At 37.9% G+C, this 24,558-nt stretch overlaps 2 protein-coding genes and 1 non-coding gene across 4 annotated transcripts in view; 1 reads left to right on the forward strand and 2 right to left on the reverse strand.

Annotated features, from left to right (window-relative positions):
• Positions 1–24,558, reverse strand: part of COL12A1 (collagen type XII alpha 1 chain) — a 1,021,934-nt gene that overhangs the window by 992,785 nt on the left and 4,591 nt on the right. The gene's annotated exons all lie outside the window — the stretch shown is intronic.
• The window catches only part of LOC126952142 (cytochrome c oxidase subunit 7A2, mitochondrial), a 1,153,643-nt gene that overhangs the window by 832,231 nt on the left and 296,854 nt on the right, over positions 1–24,558 (reverse strand). The window lies entirely within an intron of this gene.
• Positions 13,149–13,255, forward strand: LOC126953984 (U6 spliceosomal RNA). The gene has a single exon (XR_007725453.1). It is a non-coding gene; the product is annotated as a U6 spliceosomal RNA (small nuclear RNA).

The raw sequence follows: 24,558 nt of genomic DNA on the forward strand, positions 1-24,558 counted from the left end.
TAAGTCCCCATTAGTGGTGGACTGGATAAAAAAATGTAGTATACATATGTCATGGAATACTATGCAGCCATATAAAGAATGAAATTATGTCCTTTGCAGGAACATGGATGTAGCTACAGACCATTATCCCAAGCGAATTAATGTAGGAACAGAAAACCAAATACTGTATGTTCTCCCTTATAGAGGGAGCTATAACATTGGATATTTATGGGCATAGAGATGGCAACCATAGACACTCTATGGGGAGAGTGTGAGAGGGGGCCAAGGGTTGAAAAACTAACTGCTGGGTATTTTGCTCACTATTTTGGTGATGGAATCATTCCTAACCCAAACCTCAGCATCATGCAGTATACTCATGTGGGAAACCTGCACATTTGCCCCCTGAATCTAATATACATTTGATATTATAAAAAAATTTTAAATACAAAAATAGTTGTAATCAGATGGATAGTCCTTCAGCTTTCCTCATCTTCCATCATCAACTGTTAACTCTTAACCATCAACTATTAACCTGGATTTGGTGTTTATCATGTCTATGCATATTTATATATACTAATGCACAAATATATATTTGTATTGTTCTTATGAGCTTTCAAATGTTAAATAAATAATATATTGTACATATCATTTTACAACTTATTTCTTTGGTCAACATTATGTTCTTGAGATTTATTTATACTAATTTATTCATTTCAATTTTGTTTAATATTTCATTAAATAACTGCTATTGAGTTTATTCTCTGTTGACAGGTATTATACAAATTTCCATTTATACCAATTATAAATGAGAAGTTCTTATTTCTCCACATTCATGCCAACACTTGAATTGTCAGACTTTTTAATTTTGCCAAACTGATTAGTTTAAAATGGTGTCTCACTATAATTTTAATTTGCATTTCCCTATGTATTAGTCTGTTCTCATGCTGCTATGGAGAAATACTCAAGACTGGGTAATTTATAAAGAAAAGAGGTTTAATTTTTTTTTATTTTTATTTTTTGAGATGAAGTCTCACTGTCACCCAGGCTGGAGTGCAGTGGTATGATCTTGGCTTACTGCAACCTCTGCTTCCCGGGTTCAAGCGATTTTCCTGCCTCAGCCTCCTGAGTAGGTGGGACTACAGGTGCCCACCACCATGCCCAACTAATGTTTGTATTTTTAGTAGAGACAAGGTTTCACCACACTGGTCAGGCTGGTCTTAAACTCCTGACCTCGTGATCCACCCAGCTCGACCTCCCAAAATGCTGGGATTACAGGCATGAGCCACCACGCCCAGCAAAAAGAGGTTTAATTGACTCACAGTTTTATGTGGATAGGGAGACCTTAGGAAACTTACAGTCACGGTGGAAGGGGAAGCAAACACTTCTTTCTTCACAAGGCAGCAAGAGAGAGAAGTGCCAGCAGGGGAAATGCCAGATGCTTTTGAAACCATCAGATCTTATGAAAAATCACTCAGTATCATGAGAACAACATGGAGTAACCTGCCCCTATGATCCAATCACTTCCCACTGGGTCCCTCTCATGACATGTGATTATTATGGGAATTATAATTCAAGGTGAGATATGGCTGGGGATATGGCCAAACCATATTATTCCACCCCCAAATCTTATGTCCTCATATTTGGAAACACAATCATGCCTTTCCAGTAGTCCCCCAAAGTCTTAGGTCATTTCAGCATTAACCCCAAATTCCAAGTCCAAAGTCCCATCTGAGACCAGGCAAGTCAAGTCCCTTCTGCCTATGAGCTTTAAAAGAGAAAACAAGTTAGTTACTTCTGAGATACAATGGGGGTAGAGGCATTAGGTAAACACACCCATTTCAAATGGGAGAAATTGGCCAAAACAAAGTGGATACAGGCCCTATGCAAGTTGGAAATCCAATAGGGCAGTCATTAAACCTTAAGGTGCCAAAATGATTTTTGATTGCATGTCTCACATCCAAGTCATGCTGATGCAAGAGGTGGGCCCCCATAGCCTTGGGCAGCTCTGACCCTATGACTTTGTAGGGTCCAGCGCACTTCCTGGCTGCTTTCATGGGCTGGCATTGAGTGCCTCTTGCTTTTCTAGGACTACAGGGCAACCTGTCATTGGATTTACCATTCTGGGGCCTGGAGGATGGTGGCCCTCTTCTCACAGCTCCATTAGGCAGTGCCCCAGTGCAGACTCTGTATGGGGGCTTGGACCCCACATTTCCGTTCTGCACTGCTGTAGCAGAGGTTCTCCATGAGGGCTCTACCCCTGCAGCACACCTTTTCCTGGACATCCAGGCATTTCCATACAACTTCTGAAATCTAGGTGGAGGTTCCCAAATCTCAGTTCTTGTTTTCTGTGCACCCACAGGACCAACACCATGTGGAAGCTGCCAAGCCTGATGGCTTATACCCTCTGAAGCAGTGGCCCAAACTATACCTTGGCCACTTTTAGCCATGGCTGGAGCAGCTGGGACTCAGGGCACCAAGTTCTGAGGCTGCACAGAGCAGGGCAGGAGGTCCTGGACCCAGCCCAGGAAAGCATTTTTCCCTCCTAGGCCTCCAGGTCTGTCACAGGAGAGGCTGCCATGAAGATCCTGACATTACCTGGACACATGTTCCCCATTGTCTTGTGATTAACATTTGACTCCTTGCTACTTATGCAAATTTCTGAAGCTGGCTTGAGTTTCTCCTCAGAAAATTGGTTTTTCTTTTTTACTGCATTTTCCAGGCCGCAAATTTTCAAAACTTTTATGCTCTGTCCTCTCTTGAATGCTTTGCTGCTTAGAAATTTTTTCTGCTACATACCCTAAATCTCTTCTCTCAAGTTCAAAGTTCCACAGATCTCTAGGGCAGGGGCAAAAAGCCGCCAGTGTCTTTGCTAAAACATAGCAAGTGTGACCTTTACTCCAGTTTCTAACAAGTTCCTCATCTCCATTTGAGACCACCTCAGCCTGGACTTCATTGTCCATATCACTGTCAGCATTTTGGTCAAAGATATTTAACAAGTCTCTGGGAAGTCCCATAATTTCCCACTTTTTCTGGTCTTCTTCTGAGCCCTCCAAACTGTTCCAACCTCTGCATGTTACACAGTTCCAAAATCACTTCCACATTTTCAGGTATTCCTATAGCAGTACCCAACTCCTGGTACCAATTTGCTGTATTACTCTGTTCTTATGCTGCTTTGAAGAAATACCTGAGACTGAGTATTCATAAGGAAAAGAGGTTTAATTAACTCACAGTTCCATATGGCTGGGGAGGCCTCAGGAAACTTATGATCGTGGTGGAATGGGAAGCAAACACTTTTTTCTCCACAATGCAGCAGGAGAGAGAAGTGCCAGCAGGGAAATGCCAGATGCTTATAAAACCATCAGATCTCATGAAAACTCACTCACTATCATGAGGACAGCATGAGGGAAATCACCCTCACCTCCCCCCAACCATGATGCAACCACTTCCCACCAGGTCCTTCTCATAACACCTGGGGATTATGGGAACCACAATTCAAGATGAGATTTGGATGGGGACACAGCCAAACCATGTCACTCTGATACCTAGGCATGTAGAACAGATTTTCATATGTGTATTGGCCATCCGTTTTTCTTTCTTTCAAATCACCTGTTCATATCTTTTGTCCATTTGTCTTAGCATTATGAATGAGTAGCCCACCATTTCTCCACAGCTTTGTAATGTCATGTGTATCTTATATGCACAAATATATATTTTGCATATTTATATGCACAAAAATATGTATTTCCTGGATCTCTATGTTATTTCATGGGTTTAATACTTCACTTGTATAATTCTCTTATTTACTGTAGTTTTACAATAAATTTTGATATCTAATAGACCATATCTCCCAGTACTTTCTTCAAAGTATTTGTAGAAATTTCTAGTACTTTGTATTTCCATATTCATTTTATGAATATTATGTCAAGATCATGAAAACCCTGAAGACCTTTTCACTAAATTTTGTTTAAATTTGAGGACAAAATGAGACAGAATTGAAATATTTTTTATCTTGAGTCTTCTTATCCCTAAATATGGCATATATTTTATTTCTCTTTAACTTATTCTAATCAGGCTTCTTTTCTTAACAATCCATGAATATGTTTTGATTGTCAGGATCATGAACAACCTCAACTTGTCAAATCCAGTGGCCACTCTTCTGTCCTCTTCTTGCTTGACTCTTCAGTAGCCCGAAGGTTTTTCTACCAGCTCAGCATCTCTATAGCCTCAGTTTAGATGTCACCTCTTTAGAAAGTTATTTTCCCATTATGCAATTTAAAGTGGCTATACAGTGACTTCTTCCACATAACTTTGAATTCTTTATACATCCCTTATCTCTATCTAATATAGTCTCTGTCAACATCCTGACTTGTCTTACACCACTTTCTCTTTTGCTAATTATGTTTTTTTTTTTCCTTTTTTCAATACATCAAACTATTCCTCACATTAGGGACATCATACTTGTTTTTCTTTCTGTCTAGAGCTCTCTTCTCTTAAAGATATTTACGTGACTCTCTCCTCATCAGCTGTCACCTCCAAAGAGGACTTCCTTGACAACCCAGTCTGAAACCGCTCTCCAATTATCACCACATAAACCCAGTGTATTGTTTTAAAAGTCTGGCCTCTGATTGGAAATTATCCTGTTTATGCGTTTGCTTGTTTATTATTAATTTACCCCTAACTCCATGCCACAGAATATATGCTATATAAGGGTAGTAACCTTGTTTATTTGTGTACATTAATACTCAGAAAACTGCCTAGCACAGAGTTGGTGTTCAATAAATAGTTAGTAAATAAAATAAGCCACTTTATAGCCTAAGACTTATGAAATCCACAGTTATTTATTAAATGAAAACACTATTATCTATGAATTGAAAGGAAGAAAGGATGTAGGTCTCAGATCTAATAAAATAAATTATTATAGTTGACATCTGGCCTTGGTAAGTTAACAAATAATTGTTTACAAATAGCATTTGGATAAATGAAATATAAATCATTATTTTAGAGACCTAAAACTATAAAAATCCTAGAAGAAAACCTAGGCAATACCATTCAGGACATAGGCATGGGCAAGGGCTTCGTGTCTAAAACACCAAAAGCAATGGCAACAAAAGCCAAAATTGACAAATGGGATCTAATTAAACTAAAGAGCTTCTGTACAGCAAAAGAAACTACCATCAGAGTGAACAGGCAACCTACAGAATGGAAGAAAATTTTCATAATCTACTCATCTGACAAAGCGCTAATATCCAGAACCTACAAAGAACTCAAACAAATTTACAAGAAAAAAACAAACCCATCAAAAAGTGGGCGAAGGCTATAGACACTTCCCAAAAGAAGACATTTATGCAGCCAACAGACACATGAAAAGATGCTCATCATCACTGGCCATCAGAGAAATGCAAATCAAAACCACAATGAGATACCATCTCACACCAGTTAGAAATGGCTATCATCAAAAAGTCAGGAAACAACAGGTGCTGGAGAGGATGTGGAGAAATAGGAACACTTTTACACTGTTGGTGGGACTGTAAACTAGTTCAACCATTGTGGAAGACAGTGTGGCGATTCCTCAAGTATCTAGAAGTAGAAATACCATATGACCCAGCCATCCCATTACTGGGTATATGCCCAAAGGATTATAAATCATGCTGCTATAAAGACACTTGCACACGTATGTTTATTGTGGCACTGTTCACAATAGCAAAGACTTGGAACCAACCCAAATGTCCATCAATGATAGACTGGATTGAGAAAATGTGGCACATATACACCATGGAATACTATGCAGTCATAAAAAAGGATGAGTTCATGTCCTTTGTAGGGACATGGATGCAGCTGGAAACCATCATTCTCAGGAAACTATTGCAAGGATAAAAAACCAAACACCGCATGTTCTCACTCATAGGTGGGAATTGGGAATTGAACAATGAGAACAGTTGGACACAGGGCAGGGAACATCATACACCAGGGCCTGTCGTGCAGTGGGGGAAGTGGGGAGGGATAGCATTAGGAGATATACCTAATGTAAATGAGGAGTTAATGGGTGCAGCACACCAACATGGCACATGTATACATATGTAACAACTCTGCACGTTGTGCACATGTACTCTAGAACTTAAAGTATAAAAAAAGGTAATAATTTTCAAATAAAAAAATATATACACACACAGGTAAGTTTTATATTTACTGTTTATACAAATACGTGAAAAGATAAAAGATTAACAAAAGTAAGATAAGGGCAGGTTAACCCACAATAAAGTTAATACCCCAAACTCATGTAAAGTGGTTGAAAAATTCATTTCCTAACATTCCAACAGACCCTGCAAAAGGAAACTATGATCAGTTACATGACTCATGTTGTCCATGAGAAAACAAGACAGTAGATTAGGGAAGACTGGAATGTTTTTGGAGCTGAGTCCAGAGAGACTTCTTCCATGGGCTGTCACAACATAGTCTTTATCAACAATATTTGCATAGCTAATAAGATGTGGAGTACCTTAGAGCTCTTCCTTATAACGTTCTCCAATGAATGTTAAAGATATAATGCCCAAGGACAGGTGAGTAATAGCCGATATGAAATGAAACAGTCATATGGCCTGTTTCTTCAGTGATCTGGCTCAGCAGAGTCTTGTAAGAATGACTTATTTCTAAGAAGGATGGATGGAAAATTCTTCAGGCAACCGTGCGTGTCATTTTCACAAATGATCATATCATGGTCATTGGGCAGAAGAAAATCTGAAGTATATTTCTTGACAAGTAAGGAGATTACAGATATTTGTGTTATTGAATAAAAACAACCCGCGTGCAACAACTGTTGGCTGACTTGGGAATAGGTTAACATTCTTTTATGAAAAATGAAGCACCTAATCAGGATATAGACCTGATTTAAAAAGCTGCCTCCAGAGAAAGAAAAGTCAGGGCTTCTCTTACAAAGCAGTCCTGGTTCTGGTCTGAAAAGAATGAATGGGTATCTTACCCCTGAGTTACCTCTGCACCTCAGGTAATGCCTATATACTCATAATCCTACATCCTGGATGCATTATTCACTGGGATTCTGAAGCTAAGATAAGTTCAGATGTATCATTACAGATTCAGACTTAAGCAGTTTTAGATACTTCTGCTTTTGTTAGGCCCATAGGTACCTGGACCCTGGCCAAGGTGTCCCATCCAGGAGTCAGGCTTTCCTAAGCAATATTAGCTCCTCCTGGTTTCTGCAGGCTTAGAGGTCTTCCTCTTTTTTCAGATTCCTTGAATACTACCCAGGCTGCACATTGTCTTCTCTGGCTATTACTACCTAACATTGACTCGTTCATTCATCCAAAAAATATTTGTTTTGCTTTGCAGGGTATCATATCTTCAGGCAGAAGATACTTATGCTTGCGAACCCCATTAGACAACCAAGTTGTGTTGTTGTATAGGCTGTTGGATAGACAAGTCTGAGGTTGAGTGCAGACCAGGGCCAGAGATTTAGATGTAATTTTTAAAACTTGGGAATTGGAAGAGATTATTTAGAAAGTGAGAACAGATAGACAGGGAGAATAATATCACCAAAGCCCCACTTTTTTTTAAGCAACATCGAATGCTTGGCCTTAATAATAAGACTCTGATGGGTTTTTGCTTTCACCCTCCTCTGCAGACTGTCAAGCACTTCTCTGCCCAAGCACCATTTTTTCCTGCTTAAAACAGGCCTCCAAAGTCTTTAGATATCAGTCACACTAGTCTTCGGCCTTGGGTCAACTCATTTAATTGCTTTATTTGGTACTTGCTGAACATACATGAGAAGACAGAAGACTCTGAAGCTTTTAAAACCCCAGTTCAAATCTAGCATGTTATATATACATTTTTTGAGTTCCTTGCAGAATAATTCTCCATGATCAGTTCCCCATTAGGACTTTTAGATCAGGAAACCAGACTCATCAGGAAGTTTCTCTGGCCTATAAAAATCCTGAGTTTTATACGTTTGTAGGGGTCAAAACTAATATCCCAAAATATGATACCCTGTAAATGCTGAACTAAAAAAAAGAGCCTCAGGGTCCTTCTTACTACACCCATCTCCTCACCCCCTCTGCCTCAAAGCATAGGATCCTCTGAAGTTCCCTTATCTGGCAAAAGTCTGGACCCACTAAAGAAGTAAACAATTACTTCTGGTCCCTTGCCTGACTTTTCATGAACCGAACCCATATTGCAGGAAGGAAGACTAGTCTATCAACAAACCTAGATGAACTTTTGTCACAAACCATTGTCTGCTCTGTGGGCCAAACATTGTCCTAGACCATTGTATGTTCTTCAAGCCCATTGAATTCTCCTAGTAATCATTTGTTTCCTCTTGAGAGACTTCCCCTTCTTGCCCTTCCCATAACCTATTTTGTCAGAGTCCAAGCCCGTATTCTTTCTTTTTTTGTTTCTTCATTTCTTTATTTCTATTTTTTATTTCAATTGTTTTTTTTGGTAGGGGGGAAATAGGTGGTATTTGGTTATATGGATAAGTTCTGTAGTGGTGATTTCTGAGATTTTGGTATACCTGAGAAGTGTACAATGTACCCAATGTGTAGTCTTTTATCTCTCACCTTCCTCCCACTCTTTTCCCCCAGTCCCCAAAGTCTATGTATCATTCTTATGCCTCTGTGTCCTCACAGCTTAGCTCCCACTTATGAGTGAGAACATCCAATATTTAATTTTCTATTCCTGAGTTACTTCACTTAGAATAATGGCCTCCAATTCCATCCAGGTTGCTGTGAATGCTATTATTTCATTTCTTTTTATGGCTGAGTATTATTCCATGGTGTATATATATAACACATTTTTTAACCCAGTCAGTTGATGAACATTTGGGATGGTTCCATATTTTTGCAATTGCAAATCGTGCTGCTGTAAGCATGAATGTTCAAGAATGTTTTTCATATAATGACTTCTCTGTATAGATATCCAGTAGTGGGATTGCTGGATAAAATGGTAGATCTACTTAGCCCTTTCAGGAATTTCCATTCTGTTTTCCATAGTCATTATACTAGTTTAAATTCCTACCAGCAGTGTGAAAGTGTTCCCTTTTCACCACATCCACACCAACATCTGTTACCTTTTGATTTTTTTGATTATGGCTATTCTTGCAGGAGAAAGATGGTGTTGCATTGTGGTTTTGATTTGCATTTCCCTGATCATTAGTGATGTTGATCATATTTTCATGTTTGTTGGCCATTTGTATATCTTCTTTCGAGAATTGTCTATTCACGTCTTTATGCCACTTTTTGGTGGGATTGTTTGTTTTTTGCTTGTTGATTTGTTTGAGTTCCTTGTAGATTCTGCCTATTAGTCCTTTGTTGGATGCATAGTTTGCAAATATTTTCTCCCACTCGGTGGGTTGTCTATTTCATCTGCTGATTATTTTTTTTATTTTATTTTTTATTATTATTGCTGATTATTTCTTTTGCTGTGCAGAAGATTTTTAGTTTAATTAAGTCTCATCTATTTATCTTTGTGTTTCTGTTGCATTTGCCTTTGGGTTCTTGGTCATAAAGTCTTTGCCTACGCCAGTGTCTAGAGGGGTTTTTCTGATGTTATCTTGTAGGGTTTTTATGGGTTCAAGTCTTAGATTTAAGTCTTTGATCCATCTTGAGATGATTTTTGTGTAAGGTGAGAGATGAGGATCCAGTCTCAGTCTTCTACATTGAGCTGCCGTTTATCCCAGCACTATTTGTTTAATAGGGTGTCCTTTCCCTGCTTTTGGTCTTTGTTTGCTTTGTCGAAGATGAGTTGACTGTTAAGTAATTGGCTTTCTTTGTGTGTTCTCTCTTCTGTTCCATTGGTCTACTTGCCTGTTTTAATACCAGTACCATGCTGTTTTGGTGACTATAGCCTTATAGTATAGTTTGAAGTTGTGTAATGTGATGCCTTTGAATTTGTTCTTTTTGTTTAGTCTTGCTTTGGCTATGTGGACTCTTTTTTTGGTTCTATATTAATTTTAGAATTGTTTTATCTAGTTCTCTGAAGAATGATGGTGGTATTTTGATGGGAATTGCATTGAATTCATACATTGTTTTTGGCAATATGATCATTTTCACAATATTGATTCTACTCATCCATGGACATGGAATGTGTTTCCATTTCTTTGTGTCATCTGTAATTTCTTTAGCCATGTTTTGCAGTTTTCTGTCTACAGGTCTTTCACCTCCTGGGCTAGAAATATTCCTAAGGGTTTTTTTTTTTTTTTTTTGCAGCTGTTGTAAAAGGGATTGAGTTCTTGATTTGATTCTCAGTTTGGTTGCTGTTGATGTATAGAGTGCTACTGGTTTGTGTACATAGATTTTGTATCCTGAAACTTTACTAAATTTTCATTTATCAGATCTAGGAGCTTTTTGGATGAGTCTTTAGGGTTTTTTTTTGTGGTTTTGATTTGCATTTCCATGATCATTAGTGATGATTATATGATTTCTAGGAGTATGATTATCTCATCGGTGAATGACAGTTTGATTTCCTCCTTACCGATTTGAATGCCCTTTATTTTTTTTCTCTTGTGTGATTGCTCTGACTAGGACTTCCAGTACTGAGTTGAATAGAAGTGATGAAAATGGGCATCCTTGTCTGGTTCCAGTTCTCAGGGGGAATGCTTTCAAGTTTCCCCCATTCAGTATAATGTTAGTTATGGGTTTGTCATAGATGGCTTTTATTACCTTAAGGTATGTCCCTTCTATGCCAATTTTGCTAAGGGTTTTAATTATAAAGGTATGCTAGATTTTGTTGAATGCTTTTTCTGCATCTATTGAGATTATTATGTGGTTTTTGTTTCTAATTCTGTTTATGTGGTGCATCACATTTATTGACTTGCATATGTTAAACAATCCCTGCATCCCTGGTATGAACCCACTTGCTCATGTTGGATTATCTTTCTGACACGCTGTTGGATTCGGTATTTTTTGAGTATTTTTGCATCTATGTTTATCAGGGATATTGGTCTGTAGTTTTCTTTTTTGTTATGTCCTTTTCTGGTTTTGGAATAAAGGTGATACTGGCTTCATAGAATGATTTAGGGAAGATTTCCTCATTATCTATTCTTTGGAATAATGTCAATAGGATTGGTACCAATTCTTTCTTGAATGTCTGATAAAATTCAGACATGAATCTGTCTGGTCCTCGACTGTTTTTTTTTTTTGGGGGGGGTAACTTTTAAATTACCATATCAATCTTGCCACTTATTATTGGTCTGTTCAGAGTTTCTATTTCTTCCTGGTTTAATCTAGGAGGGCTGTATATTTTCAAAAATTTGTCCATCTTTTCTAGGTTTTCTAGTTTGTGTATGCAAAGGTGTTCACAGTGGCCCTGAATAAATTTTTATATTTCTGTAGTATCGGTTGTAATATCTCTTGTTTCACTCCTAGTTGAGATTATTTGGATATTCTCTCCTTTTTTTCTTGGTTAATCTTGCCAATGGTCTTTCAATTTTGTTTATCTTTTCAAAGAACCAGCTTTTTGTTTCACTTATTTTTGTATTTTTGTTTTGTTTCCATTTCACTTAGTTCTGCTCTGATCTTTATAATTTCTTTTCTTCTGTTGAGTTTGAGTTTGGTTTGTTCTTGTTTCTGTAGTTCCTTGATGTGTGACCTTAGATTGTCTGTGTTCTTTCAAACTTTTTGAAGTAGGCATTCAATGTTATGAACTTTCCTCTTAGCACCACTTTTGCTATATCCCCGAAGTTTTGATAGGTTGTGTCGCTACTGTCATTCAGTTCAAAGATTTTTAAATTTCTATCTTGATTTCATTATTGACCTAATGATCATTCAGGAGCAGGTTATTCAATTCTCATGTATTTGTATGACTATGAGACTTCATTTTGGAGTTGATTTCCAATTTTATTCCACTATGGTCTGAGAGAGTACTTGATATAATTTCAATTTTCTTAGATTTATTGAGACTTGTTTTGTGTCCTATCATATGGTCTATCTTGGAGGATGTTTTTTGAACTGATGAATAGCATGTACATTCTGCAGATATTGGGTGAAATGTTCTGTAAATATCTGTTAAGCCCATTTGTTCTAGGGTATAGTTTATGCACATTGTTTCTTTGTTGACTTTCTGTCTTGATGATCTGTCTAGTACTAGTGGAGTATTGAAGTCCCCAGTATTATTGTGTTGCTGTGTACCTCATTTCTTAGGTCTATAGTAATTGTTTTTATAAATTTGGGAGCTCTAGTGTTTGTTAGGTGAATATATATTTAAGACTGATATTTTCCTGTTGGACTAGTCCTTTTGTCATTGTATAATGTTTCTCTTTGTCTTTTTTAACTCTTGTTGCTTTAAAGTCTGTTTTGTTTGATATAAGAATAGTGACTCCTGCTTTCTTTTGGTGTTCGTTTGCATGAAATATCTTTTCCACCTTTTTACCTTAAGTTTATATGAGTCTTTATGTGTTAGGTGAATCTCTTCAAGACAGCAGATACTTGGTTGGTGAATTCTTATCCATTCTTCCATGCTGTATCATTTAAGAGGAGCATTAAGCCACTTACATTCAATGTTAGCATTGAGATGTGAGGTACTATTCTATCCATTGTGCTAGCTGTTGCCTCAATGTCTTTTTTTCATTGTGTTATTGTTTTGTAGATCATGTGAGATTTATGCTTTAAGGAAGTTCTATTTTGGTATATTTCAAGGATTTGGCTCAAGATTTAGAGCTCCTTTTTAGCAGTTATTGAAGTGCTCATGTTCCCATCTTTCTATAACCTTGAGGTGATATCTAAGTTTCTGTACCCCACTGGAGGGGTTGGGTCTTTGTTCTGAAGGCTCCTATGTATACGTGTTAAATGAATTCATATGCCTTTTCTCTCACAAATCTAATTTTTGTGAGTTCATTTTTCAGTGAACCTTCAGAAGGCCAAGGTGAATATTTTCTTTGGTCCTTATGCCTTTTTAACTGCTCTTCCTATCATTTGATAAATAATGGAGGAGAACTTGCTCTTTGTTTTCCTATTTACCAATGGTGAGAGTAACATCATCTCTTTAAGGCAAAGTGTACACTGACTCTCATGTTCTGCTCTAACCTACAGCAAAGCTCCAATAGAACAATTTCTATTTTGCCAGCATCCAATCAGGTGTGAGAATGTACTGTAGAGGACAGTTGTTAAGCATGGTGGAAGACACTTTATGGAAATGTAAAGAGTTTGCAAAAACAGTTATAAGTGGTATTTACTTTGGCACTACATATAATAAAATTGGAATGATACAGAGAGGATTAAAATGGCCACTGCATAGGGATGACATAGAAACTCATAAAGAGTTCCATATTTTTACATAGAGACCAAACCTATGACTCACTGGCATCCCTGAAAGAGTAAGAGAGAGCAAGAGCAAGCAATGTGGAAAACGTATTTGAAGATATAGTCCATGAAAATGTCCCCAATCTTGCCAGAGAGGTTGACATTAAAATTCAGAGAATTTAGAAAACTCCTAGAAGTATTATACAATGCAACAATCCCCAAGACACATAGTCATCAGATTCTCTAAGGTCTACAATAAAGAAAATATATTAAAGGCATCTAGACAGAAGGGAAGGTCACCTACAAAGGGAACCTCATTAGGCTAACAGTGGAGCTTTCAGCAGAAATCCTACAAGACAGAAGAGATTGGAGGCCTATAATTAGTATACCTAAAGAAAAATTAAAAACAAAAAATTTATATTCAACCAACTAAATGTCATAATCAAAGGAGAAATAAAATTCTTTCAGGCAAGCAAATGCTAAGGGAATTTGTTACCATCAGGCCTGACCTGCCTTACATGAGGTCCTTAAGGGAACGCTAGACATGAAAATGAAAGACCATTACCAACCACCACAAAAACACACTTAGGCATGTAGACCATTGACAGTATAAAGCAACTACACAATCAAGTCTATATAACAACCAGCTAACAATGTGATGATAAGATCTAACTCACATGTTATCAATATTAACCTTGAATGTAAATGGGCTAAAAGGCCCCACTTAAAAGGTGTAGAGTGGCAAGTTGGACAAAGAAGCAAGACCTAACCATATGCTGTCTATAAGACAGACCCATCTCACAAGCAATGACAACTTTAGGCTTAAAATAAAAGGATGGAGAAAGATTTATCAAGCAAATGGAAAAACAGAAAAAGGCAGGACTTGCTATTTTTATTTCAGATGAAACAGGCTTTAAACCAACAAAGATAAAAAAGAACAAATAAGGGTATTACTTAATGACAAAGGTTCAATTCAACAAGAAACCTTCACTATCCTAAATATATACTCCCAACACTAGAGCACCCAGACTCATAAAACAAGTTCTTAGAGAACTACAAAGAGACTTAGATGAACACACGATAATAGTGAGAGCCTTCAATACCCCACTGAAAGTATTAGACAGATCATGAAGGTAAAAAACTTACAAAGATATTTAGGATCTAAACTTGACACTTGACCAAATGGGCCTGACAGAATCTACAGAACAGTCCACTCAACAAGAGAATATATATTCTTCTCATCTGCACATGGCACATACACTAAAACTGACCACACAGTCAGCCATAAAACAACTCTCATCAAATGCAAAAAAACAAAATCATAGCCACCACACTCTTAGATTGCAGCACAATAAAAATAGAAATCTATGTCAAGAAGATCTCTCAAAACCATACAATTACAAGTAAGTTAAATGATCTGCTCCTGAATGACTTTTGGGTAAACAATGAGATTGAGATAGTGATATGGTTTGGCTCTGTGTCCTCACCTAAATCTCATCGTGAATTGTACCCCCATAATTCCTATGTGTTGTGGGAGGGACCTTGTGGGAGATAATTGAATCATGGGGGCAGTTTCCTCCCCATACTGTTCTCATGGTAGTGAATAAGTCTCATGAGATCTAATGGCTTTATCAGGGTTTCCACTTTTGCATCTTCCTCATTCTCTCTTTGCCTGCTGCAATCCATGTAAGATGGCACTTGGTCCTCTTTGCCTTTTACCATGATTGTGAGACTTCCCCAGCCACATGGAACTGTAAGTCCAATTAAATCTCTTTCTTTTGTAAATTGCCCAATCTTGGGTGTGTCTTTATCATCAGCATAAAAATTGCCTAATACAGGCAGAAATTAACAGATTCTTTGAAACTAATGAAAACAAAGATACAACATACCAGAATCTCTGAGTCACAGCTAAAGCAGTGTTAAGAGGAAGGTTTACAGTGCTAAACACCCATATCAAAATGTTGGAAAGAGCTCCAATTAACAATCTAATATCACACCTAGAGGAACTAGAAAAACAAGGGCAAACCAATCCCACAACTAGCAGGAGACAAGAAATAACCAAAATCAGAGCTGAATTGAATGAAATGGAGATGAGAAAAACCATACAAGAAAATCAATGAAACCAAAGGTTGGTTCTTTGAAAGACTAACTAAAATTAATAGACTGCTGGCTAGACTAATAAAGAAAAAAAAAAGAAGACCAAAATAAACACAATCAGAAATGACAAAGGGAACACTACCCCCAACCCCACAGAAATACAAAAAAGAAAACCCATCTATTACAAACACCTCTATGCACACAAACTAGAAAACCTAGAAGATTATGAATAAATCCTGGAAACATACAATCTCCCAAGATCAAACCAGGAAGAAATCAAAACCCTAAACAGACCAATAATGAGTTCCAAAATTGAATCAGTAATAGTAATTTTTCAAACAAAGACCACCAACCAGACAGATTCACGTTAAATTCTATTAGACATATAAAGAAGAGCTGGTACCAATCCTACTGAAACTGTTCCAAAAAATTGAAGAGAAAGGACTCCTCCCTAACTCATTCTATGAAGTTAGCATCATTCTGATACCAAAACCTGGAAGTGACACAACAAAAAAAGAAAATGGCACCAAATATCCCTGATGAACATCGATGCAAAAATTATTCACAAAATACTAGCAAAACAAACCCAGCAGCACATCAAAAAGTTAACCTACCATGATCAAGTAGGCTTTATTCCTGGGATATGAAGTTGGTTTAACGTATGCAAATCAACAAATGTGATTCATCACATACACAGAACTAAAAAAAAAAAAGATCATCTCAATAGACACGGCAAAGACTTTCAATGAAATTTAACATCTCTTCACGTTAAAAACCCTCAAGGAACTGGGCATTAAAGAACTATACCTCAAAATGATATGTGTCATCTATGACAAACCCATGACCAACATCACACTGAACAGGCAAAAGCTGGAAACATTTCTTTCTTTTGACAACTGGAACAAGACAAGTATTCCCACTCTTGCCACTCCTATTCAACATAGTATTGGAAGTGCTAACAAGAGCAATCAGCAAGAGAAAGAAATAAATGACATCCAGATAGAAAGAGAGGAAGTAAAACTATTTCTCTTCACAGATGATATGATCTTGTACCTAGAAAACCACATAGTCTTCTCCCAAAGTTTCCTATATCGGATAAACAACTTTAGTAAAGTTTTTTTTAATACAAAATCAATGTTGAAAAATCAGTAGCCTTTTAATACACCAGTGCTGCCAATGAGAATCAAATAAAGAACAAAACCACATTTACACTAGCTACAAAAAGAATAAAATACCTAGGAACACAGCTAACCAGGGAGGTGAAAGAAGTCTACAAACAGAACTACAAAACACTGCTAAAAGAAATCAGAGCTGACACAAACAAATGAAAAAAATTTTATGCTAATGGATTGGAAAAATCAATATCATTAAAATGGCTATACTTCCCAATGCAACTTACAGATTCAATGCTATTTCTATCAAACTACCAATTACATTATTCACAGAATTTGAAAAAAACTATTCTAAAATTCATATGGAACCAAAAAAGAGCCCAAATAGCCAAAATAATCCTAAGAAAAAGAACAAAACCAGAGATGAACATTACCTGACTTCAAACTATACTACAAGGCTACAGTGACCAAAACAGCATGGTACTAATACAAAAACAGACATATAGGCCAATGGAACAGAATACAGAAACCAGAAATAAAGCCACACACCTACAACCATCTGATCTTCAGCAAAGCTGACAATAACAAGCAATGAAGAAAAGACTTCTTATTCAATAAATGATGCTAGGATAACTGGATAGCCATATGCAGATGATTGAAACTGGACTTACTCCTTTCACTATATACAAAAGTCAACTCAAGACAAATGAAAGACTTAAATGGAAAAACCTAAAACTATAAAAATTCCAGGAGAAAACTTAGAAAATACCATCCTGAATATCAGCCCTGGCAAAGATTTTGTAATGAAGACTAAAAGCAAATGCAACAAAAACAAAAATTGACAAGTAGGGCTTACTTAAACTAAAGAACTGCACAGCAAAAGAAACTATCAATACAGTAAACAGGGAACCTACAGAATGGGAGAAATATTTGCAAACTATGCATCCAATGAAGGTCTAATATCCAGAATCTATAACGAACTTGATTCAACAAGCAAAAAACAAACAACCTCATTTTAAAATGGGCAAAGGACATGAACGGTCACTTCTTAAAATAAGGCATACATGCGGCCAACAAGCATATGAAAAAATCCTCCACATTACTAATCATCAAAGAAATGCAAATCAAAACCACAATGAGATATCATCTCATGCCAATCACAATGGCTATTACTAAAAATTTTAAAAATAACAGATGCTGGTGAAGTTGTGGAGAAAACGGAATGCTTATATACTCTAGGTGGGAATGTAAACTAGTTCAGCCATTGTCAAAAGCAGTTTTGAGATTGTTCGAATAACTTAAAACAGAAGTATCATTTGGCCCAGGAATCCCATTACTGGGTAGATAACAAAAAGAATATAAATTGTTTTACCTTAAAGACACATGCAGAGGAATGGTGCACTTTGGCCCAGATACTATGCTTTTCCCATGGTCTTTGCAACCCACAGACCAAGAGATTCCCTCAGGTGCCTATGCCACCAGGGCCCTGGATTTCAAGCACAAAACTGGGTGGCCATTTGGGCAGACACTGAGCTAGCTGCAGGAGTTTTTATTCATACCCCAGTGACACCTGGAATGCCAGCAAGATAGAACCATTTAATCCCCTGGAAAGGGAGCTGGAGCCAGGGAGCAAAGTGGTCTAGCTCAGTGGAGCCCACCTCCATGGAGCCCATCAAGCTAAGATCCACTGGCTTGAAATTCTTGCTGCCAGCACAGCAGTCTGAAGTCTACCTGGGATGCTGGATCTTGATGGGAGGAGGGGCATCTGCCATTACTGAGGCTTGAGCAGTTGGTTTTCCCTTCACACTGTAAGCAAACTACCAGGAAGTTTGAACTGGGTGGAGCCCACTGCAGCTCAGCAAAGCTGCTGTAGCAAGACAGCCTCTCTAGATTCCTCCTTTTAGGGCAGGGCAGCTCTGAAAGAAATGCAGCAGCCCCAGTCAGGGACTTACAGATAAAACTTCCATGTCCCTGGGACAGATCATCTGGGGAGGGGATGGCTGTGGGTGTAGCTTCAGCAGAATCAAACATTCCTGCCTGCTGGCTCTGAAGAAAGCAGCGGATCTCCTAGCACAGTGCTGGAGTTCTGCTAAGGGACCAACTGCTTCCTCAAGTGAGTCCCTGACCCCCGTGCCTCCTGACTGGGAGACACCTCCCAGCAGGGGTCAACAGCCGTCTCATGCAGGAGAGCTCTGGCTGGCTACTGGTGGGTGCCTTTCTGGGATGAAGCTTCCAGAGGAGGGAACAGGCAGCAATCTTTGCTGTTCTGCAGCCTTCGCTGGTGATACCCAGGCAAACAGGGTCTGCAATGGACCTCCAGCAAACTCCAGCAGACCTGCAGCAGAGCGGCCTGTTAGAAGTAAAACTAACAAACAGAAAGGAATAGCATCAACATCAACAAAAAGGATGTCCACACAGAAACCCAATTCGAAAGTCATCATCAAAGACAAAAGGTAGATAAATCCACGAAGATGAGGAAAAACCAGTGTGAAAAGGCTGAAAATTCCAAAAATCAGAAAGCCACTTCTCTTCCAAAGGATCACAACTCTTTGCCAGCAAGGGAACAAAACTAGATGGAGAATGAGTTTGACGAATTGACAGAAGTAGGCTTCAGAAGGTGGGTAATAACATCTGAGCTACAGAAACATGTTCTAACCCAATGCAAGGAAGCTAAGAACCTTGAAACAAGGTTAGAGGAATTTCTAACTAGAATAGCCAGTTTGGAGAAGAACATAAATGACCTGATGGAGCTGAAAAACACAGCACGAGAACTTCATGAAGAATACACAAGTATCAATAGCTGAATCGATCAAGCAGAATAAAGGACATCATGCATTGAAGATCAAATTAATGAAATAAAGCATAAAGACAAGATTACAGAAAAAAGAAAGAAAAAGAATGAACAAAGCCTCTAAGAAATATGGGACTATGTGAAAAGACCAAACCTACATTTGATTGGTATACCTGAAGGTAACCGGGAGAATGGAATCAAGCTGGAAAACACTCTTCAGAATATTGTCCAGGAGAACTTCCTAAACCTAGCAAGACAGGCCAACAATCAAATTCAGGAAATACAGAGAATACCACAAAGATACTCTTAGAAAAGAGCAATCCCAAGACACAGAATCATCAGATTCACCAAGGTTGAAATGAAGGAAAAAATGTTAAGGGCAGCCAGACAGAAAGGTCAGGTTACCCACAAAAGGGAGCCCATCAGACTAACAGCGGATCTCTCTACAGAAATCCTACATGCCAGAAGAGAGTGAGGCCCAATATTCAGCATTCTTAAAGAAAAGAATTTCGACCCAGAATTTAATATCCAGCCAAACTAAGTTTCATAAGTGAAGAAGAAATAAAATCCTTTGCAGACAAGCAAACGCTGAGAGATTTTGTCACCACCAGGCCTGCCTTATAAGACCTCCTGAAGGAAGCACTAAACATTGAAAGGAACAACCGGTACCAGCCACTGCAAAAATGTATCAAATTGCAAAGACCATTGACACTATGAAGATGATACAAAAATGTATCAAATTGCAAAGACCATTGACACTTATGCCCATAAGTTGATGCATTGACACTATGCATCAACTTATGGGCAAAATAACCAGCTAGCATCATAATGACAGTATCAAATTCACACATACCAATATGAACCTTAAATGTAAATGGACTAAATGGAAAGCAAAAACAAGCAGGGGTTGCAATCCTAGTCTCTGATAAAACAAACTTTAAACCAACAAAGATCAAAACAGAAAAAGAAGGGCATTACATAATGGTAAAGGGATCAATGCAACACAAAGAGCTAACTATCTTAAATATATATGCACCGAATATAGGTGCACCCAGATTTATAAAGCAAGTTCTTAGAGACCTACAAAGAGACCTAGACTCCCATACAATAATAGTGGGAGCCTTTAACACCCCACTGTCAATATTAGACAGATCAATGAGAGAGAATATTGACAAGGATATTCAGGACTTGAACACAGTGCTGGACCAAGTGGACTTAATAGACATTTATAGAACTCTCCACCCCAAATCAACAGAAGATACATTCTTCTCAACACCACATCACACCTTTTCTAAAATTGACCACATAATCAGAAGCAAAACACTCCTCAGCAAATGCAAACGAATAGAAATAATAAGAAACTGTCTCTTAGACCACAGTGCAATCAAATTAGAACTCAGGATTAAGAAACTCACTCAAAACGGCACAACTACATGGAAACAGAACAACCTGCTCTGAATGACTACTGGGTAAGTAATGAAATGAAGGCAGAAATAAATAAGTTCTTTGAAACCAATGAGAACAAAGAGACAATATAGCAGAATCTCTGGGACACAGCTAAAGCAGTGTTTAGAGGGAAATTTATAGCACTAAGTGCCCACAAGAGAAAGCAGGAAAGATCTAAAATTGACACCCTAACATCACAATTAAAAGAACTAGAGAAGCAAGAGCAAACACATTCAAAAGCTATCAGAAGACAAGAAATAACAAAGATCACTGCAGAAATGAAGGAAAGAGAGACACAAAAACCCTTCAGAAAATCAATGAATTCAGGAGCTAGTTTTTTTTAAAAAAAAATATTAACAAAATAGAACACTAGCCAGACTAATCAAGAAGAAAAGAGAGAAGAATCAAATAGACACCATAAAAAATGATAAAGGGGATGTTACCACTGATCCCACAAAAATACAAACTACCATCAGAGCATGCTTTATGCAAGTTATCTAGGAAATCTAGAAGAAATGGATACATTCCTGGACACATACACCCTCCCAAGATTAAACCAGGAAGAAGTCAAATCCCCGAATAGACCTATAAAAAGTTCTGAAATTGAGGCAGTAATTAATAGCCTACCAACAACAACAAAAAAAAAAACAAAAAACCCAGGAACAGAGGGATTCACAGCCAAATTCCACCAGAGGTACAAAGAGGAGATGGGACCTTTCCTTCTGAAACTATTCCAAACAGTAGAAAAAGAGGGACTCCTGTTTAACTCATTTTATGAGGCCAACATCATCCTGATACCAAAACCTGACAGAGACACAACAAAAAAGAAAATTTCAGGCCAATATCCCTGATGAACATTGATGCAATAATCCTCAATAAAATACTGGCAAACCGAATCCAGCAGCACATCAAAAAGCTTATCCACCATGATAAAGTCGGCTTCATCCCTGGGATGCAAGACTGGTTCAGCATACTCAAATCAATAAATGTAATCCATCACATAAACAGAACCAACGACAGAAACCACACGATTATCTCAATAGATGCAGAAAAGGCCTTCGACAAAATTCAACAGCCCTTCATGCTAAAAACTCTCAATAAACTAGGTATTGATGGAACGTATCTCAAAGTAATAAGAGCTATTTATGACAAACCCACAGCCAATATCATACTCAATGGGCAAAATCTGGAAGCATTCCCTTTGAAAACTGCCACAAGACAAGCATGCCCTCTCTCATCACTCCTATTCAACATAGCATTGGAAGTTCTGGCCAGTGCAATCAGGCAACAGAAAGAAATAAATGGTATTCAAATAGGAAGAGAGGAAGTCAAACTGTCTCTGTTCGCAGATGACATGATTGTATATTTAGAAAACCCCATTGTCTCAGCCCCAAATCTCTGTAAGCTGATAAGCAACTTCAGCAAAGTCTCAGGATACAAAATCAATGTGCAAATATCACAAGTATTCCTATAACCAATAATAGACAATCAGAGAGCCAAATCATGAGTGAACTTCCATTTACAATTACTACAAAGAGAATAAAATACCTAGGACTACAATTTACAAGGGATGTGAAGGACCTCTTCAAGAAGAGGTACAAACTATCGCTCAAGGAAATAAGAGAGGACACAATCAATGGAAAAACTTTCCATGCTCATGGATAGGAAGAATTAATATTGTGAAAATGGCCATTCTGCCCAAAGTAACTTATAGATTCAATGCTATCCCCATCAAGCTACCACTGACTTTCTTCACAGAATCAGGAAAAACTACTTTAAATTTCATATGGAACCATAAAAGAGCCCGTATATCCAAGATAATCCTAAGCGAAAAGAACACAGCTGGTGGCATCACGTTACCTGACTTCAAACTATACTACAAGGCTACAGTAACCAAAACATTATGGTACTGGTACCAAAACAGATATATAGACCAATGGAAGAGAGCAGAGGCCTCAGAAATAAAACACCACACATCTTCAACCATCTGATCTTTGATAAACCTGACAAAAACAAGTAATGGGGAAAGGATTCCCTATTTAATAAATGATGTTTGGAAAACTGTCTAGCCATACGCAGAAAACTGAAACTGGACCACTTCCTAACATCTGATACAAAAATTAACTCAAGATGGATTAGAGACTTAAATGTGAGACCTAAAGCCATAAAAACCCTAGAAGAAAACCTACGTAATACCATTCAGGACATAGGCATGGACAAAGGCTTCCTGAGTAAAACACCAAAAGCAATGGCAACAAAAGCCGAAATTGGCAAATGGGATCTAATTAAACTAAAGAGCTTCTGCACAGCAAAAGAAATTACCATCAGAGTGAACTTGCAACCTACAGAATGGGAGAAAATTCTTGCAATCTATCCATCTGACAAGCGGCTAATATTCAGAATCTACAAGGAACTTAAACAAGTTTACAGGAAAAAAAAAACAACCTCATCAAAAAGTGGACAAAGGATATGAACAGATACTCCTCAAGAAAAGATATTTATGTGGCCAACCAACATATGAAAAAATGCTCATCATCACAGGTCATTAGAGAAATGGAAATCAAAACCACAATGAGATACCACCTTACGGCAGTTAGAATGGCGATCATTAAAAAGTCAGGGAACAACAGATGCCAGAGAGGATGTGGAGAAATAAGAATACTTTTACACTGTTGGTGGGTGTGTAAATTCATTCAACCATTGTGGACAACAGTGTGATGATTCCTTAAGGATCTGGACCAGAAATATCATTTGACCCAGCAATCCCATTACTGGGTATGTACCCAAAGGATTATAAATCATTCTATCATAAAGACACATGCACACACATGTTTATTACAGTATTATTTACAATAGCAAAGATTTGGAACCAACCCAAATGCCCACCAATGATAGACTGGATAAAGAAAATGTGGCACATATTCACCACGGAATACTATGCAGCCATAAAAAAGGATGAGTTCATGTCCTTTGCAGGGACATGGATGAAATTGGAAACTATCATTCTCAGCAAACTAATACAGGAGCAGAAAACCAACACCGCTTGTTTCCACTCACAAGTGGGATTTGAACAATGAGAACACATGAACACAAGGAGGGAATATCACACACCAGGGCCTGTTGGGGGTTGGGGGCTAGGGGAAGGATAGCATTAGGAGAAGTACCTCATATAGATGACCAGTTGATGGGTGCAGCAAACCACCATGGCACGTGTGTACCTATGTAACAAACCTGCATGTTCTGCCATGTATCTCAGAACTTAAAGTATAATAATAATAATAATAAAGACACATGCACATATATGGTCATCATAGAACTATTCACAATAGCAAAGGCAAGGAATCAACCTAGACGCCTATCAGTGGTGGGCTTGATGAAGAAATGTGGTACATAAACAACATGGAATACTATCACTATAAAAAATGAAATCATGCCCTTTGCAGCAACATGGATGCAACTTTAGGCCATTATTCAAAGTGAATTAATGCAGGGACAGAAAATCAAATACCACGTCTTCACTTTCAGGTGGAAGCTAAACATTGAATATACTAGGAAACAAGGAAGGGAACAATAGACACTGGGGCACACTTGAGGGTTCAGGGTTGGAGGAGAATGATTGAAAAATCTACCTATTGGGAACTGTGCTCAGTACCTGCATGATGAAATAATCTGTACGCCAAACCTCCATGACATGCAATTTACCCATGTAACGAACCTGCATATGTACCTCATGAACCTAAAATGAAAATTGGGGAAAAAAAACTTAAAAAGAAAAAACTTCAAACAAACAAGAAACCAAACCTTTTATAAATGGAACATTGACTATGTGATGAACCCTGTTTTTGTGTTTCCTGTCATTTGATCCAGTGGTCCTTAATGGGGATGTTAT

This window comes from Macaca thibetana, chromosome 4, assembly GCF_024542745.1.
Source record: "Macaca thibetana thibetana isolate TM-01 chromosome 4, ASM2454274v1, whole genome shotgun sequence".
NCBI classification, from domain to species: Eukaryota; Metazoa; Chordata; class Mammalia; order Primates; family Cercopithecidae; genus Macaca; species Macaca thibetana.